At 44.8% G+C, this 3,423-nt stretch overlaps 1 protein-coding gene across 1 annotated transcript in view; it reads right to left on the bottom strand.

The window, feature by feature from the left end:
- Window positions 1-3,117, bottom strand: part of ANXA5 (annexin A5) — a 28,171-nt gene extending 25,054 nt beyond the window's left edge. The window contains exon 1 of the mRNA XM_014950078.1: window positions 3,005-3,117. The gene's annotated coding sequence lies outside the window, so the exon portion shown is untranslated. The remainder of the gene's footprint in view (window positions 1-3,004) is intronic.
- Window positions 3,118-3,423: the final 306 nt, after the last annotated feature.

The raw sequence follows: 3,423 nt of genomic DNA, 5'->3' as shown, positions 1-3,423 counted from the left end.
TCTCTCAGCCTGTCCTCATAGGAGAGGTGCTCCAGCCCTCTGATCATCTTTGTGGCCTCCAGGTCCACATCCTTCTTATGTTGGAGGCCCCAGAGCTGGACACGGTACTGCAGGTGGGGGTCTCATGAGAGCGGAGCAGAGGGGCAGGATCACCTCCTTCCCCCTTGCTGGCCACCCTTCTTTTCATGCAGCCCAGGATGCGGTTGGCTCTCTGGGCTGCCAGCGCACATTGCTGGGTCGTGTTGAGCTTCTCGCCAACCAACAGCATCCAGTTCCAACCCCCCTGCCATGGGCAGGGACACCTCCCACCAGACCAGGTTGCTCAAAGCCCCATCCAGCCTGGCCTTGAACACCTCCAGGGATGGGGCATCCACAGCTTCCCTGGGCAACCTGTTCCAGTGCCTCACCACCCTCACAGCAAAGAATTTCTATCTTGTATCAAACCTAAATCTCCCCTCTTTCAGTTTAAAATCATTACCCCTTGTCCTATCACTCCACTCCCTGATCAAGAGTCCCTCCCCATCTCTCCTGCAGGCCCCCTTTAGGTACTGGAAGGGGCTATAAGGTCGCCCTGGAGGGGCTGAACAGCCCAAACTCTCTCAGCCTGTCCTCATAGGAGAGGTGCTCCAGCCCTCTGATCATCTTTGTGGCCTCCAGGTCCACATCCTTCTTATGTTGGAGGCCCCAGAGCTGGACACGGTACTGCAGGTGGGGGTCTCATGAGAGCGGAGCAGAGGGGCAGGATCACCTCCTTCCCCCTTGCTGGCCACCCTTCTTTTCATGCAGCCCAGGATGCGGTTGGCTCTCTGGGCTGCCAGCGCACATTGCTGGGTCGTGTTGAGCTTCTCGCCAACCAACAGCCCCAAGTCCTTTCCTCAGGGCTGCTCTCCAGCCATTTTACTAGCTGACCTAGGTTAGCTTCTAAATAAACTAGGTTAGCAAAATAAGCACAATGTTGGAACTGAATGTCAGGGCTGTAGTTCTAGACCATAGGTATGGTAAGCATTTTGGGTGATGACATTTCTTACTTCTCAACATCTTTCAGCAGGACAATTTCACTGACCCAGGTATAGAGAAGATATACTGAGTTTGGGAGAGCAATGAGGACGCAGTCTGCGTGATTATTCAAAGAGCATTTTCATCTTAAGATGGAGACTTGCTCCCTCACCCATACAAATGCATTCCAGATGTGCATCAGATGAAAGAAGGAAAAGAGACTGCAAAACAAATGGAATTTAGTGTCTTTGCCAAGTAAGACATGAACATAATCTCACTACATGAGCATTTTAACATGTAATGGTCAGCTCTGTCTTCAAGCGAGTTGTGTTTATCTCAGAAAACACCAACAGAAATGCAGACTGTGATGTAAATTTCAATATTTTGTCCGTCATTTCTTTTTGCACCAGAAGTGCACACACAGTTCAGCAAAAACATGAGATCCACCCAGCTGGCTTCCTTTGCAGGACCGAGGATCAAATCATTTACTAAAACGGCCTGATTTACTTATGAAAGTCTAATTTGAATCCAATCCATTGAAGCAGCATTCCCCACACGCTCAAAGATGCACAAAGGGAACAGTGAGCTGCTCATTAATACACATGTGGAAAGGCACATATGGATTACATATAGAATAACAATATTTAAGAAAACATTATGGGTTATGAAATGGTTTTAAAAATAGTGGTTGACATTCAAATGGGTTGCTTTAGTTTACGCACCACCTTGCTTACACACACACAGCTCTTTCTGCAAAAGTAAGTCTTCCTCTCCTTACATGTTATATCCAAAGCAGATATACAGCCACGCTGCAATCATGTTTCAAGCTGAACCATCTAGACAGTGCAAACAGGCACACACAAAGAAATGCAACGAGGTCTAAATCTGCCCTCTTTAACACACTCCAAAATTCTGTTGATCGGGTTGAGGCACAGACACAGCAGTAACTGCGCACCAAGTGCCAAATAACACAGGTGTGAGCACAGCCAAATGGAATTCAAACCTCGTTAGTGACTCAGACGTGTGATAACAAAAAGTTACTGGGTAACATGAAAATTTAAAAAAGGCTCTGTCAGTATCATGTGAACAATTAATAAGGTGTCTAGAAATTTATAATAAAGCTGTCATCCTCATCACTTTGAAATATGTTAATACAATAGTGGGAGGTGTCCCTGCCCATGGCAGGGGGGTTGGAACTAGATGATCTTTGAGGTCCTTTCCAACCCAAAGCATTCTATGATTCTATGATTCTCCCTACTATAGCAAATCGCATACACAAAGATTGATACATTACCTTTACTGATACAAATGCATCTATTAAACTTCACAAATAAAACAAATCCTTGAATAACTTGGGAAAAGATGTGTATTTGTCTAACAAATTATTTAGCACTTAGCATCTGACCACCTGGAATGGAACTGCACTGCCTCAGGAAGACAGCAGTCCTCCCTTCCCTCTGCTTCACCAAGCCCCTCCCAGCACTGCAAGACAAGCTTTGAACTCTGGGCTTCCTGTAGTGCCAACTGTAGCTTACACCAGGCAATAAGACATACAATTTCTGCTAGATTAATAAAAATGTCCCAAGTGGGTCGTGTATAACAGCACATGAAGAGGCAGGGAGGGAAAAGCTTGTTTTCTCCCCACTTCTTCTCCTATCTTCTGATTTATGAGAATGGATTTTTCTAGATTACAGGATTTTTGTTTCCTATGCCATATTTAGTATCCTTACTAATTTATAGGAATTCTCAAATTTAAGGAAATGAGCAAACAGATGTCTTTAATTCCATTTTCCCTTTAAACTTTGTGTTGGAGGTTGTGGATTTGAAATCAAATTAACGCATGCCTTTTGTTCTGCAGCAAGTGTCTCCACGTACATTTTGCTTCTTAATTCTAGTGGAGGAAGGATACTTTCTTCCATTTCAAAGTATTCAAAATGGTTTTCCACTCATCTCCCTTTGAGCATCTTACACACAATAGCTTGTTAGTCTAATCTATGTGCAGTCTTACCTTCAGCCAAACATGAGGTAATGTTCAGTCAATCGAAGGTAACCTCTGGTGAAGGACAGGGAAAAGAATCTTGGATGCGAGAACACAGAATATTTTCCTGCTCTGGAGAAGGTCTGAAATACATAGAATCATTTAGGTTGGAAAAGACCCTTCAGGTCACTGAGTACACCATTAACCTAGCACTGCCAAGCACTAAACCATGTCCCTCAGCATCATATCTACACGTCTTTTAAATACCACCAGGGATGGCGACTCAACCACTTCCTGGCAGCCTGTTCCAATGCTTGATAATGCTTTCGGTGAGGAATTTTTTCCTAATATCCAATCTAAATCTCCCCTGGTACAATTTCAGGCCATTTCGTCTTGTCCTATTGCCTGTTACTTGAGAGAAGAGACCATCCCCCCGCCTCTCTACACCC

Source organism: Calidris pugnax, unplaced genomic scaffold (assembly GCF_001431845.1).
Source record: "Calidris pugnax isolate Ruff unplaced genomic scaffold, ASM143184v1 scaffold42, whole genome shotgun sequence".
NCBI lineage: Eukaryota > Metazoa > Chordata > Aves > Charadriiformes > Scolopacidae > Calidris > Calidris pugnax.
The sequence above is the reverse complement of the archived record's forward strand: the minus strand, read 5'-3'. Positions and strand labels throughout refer to the sequence as shown.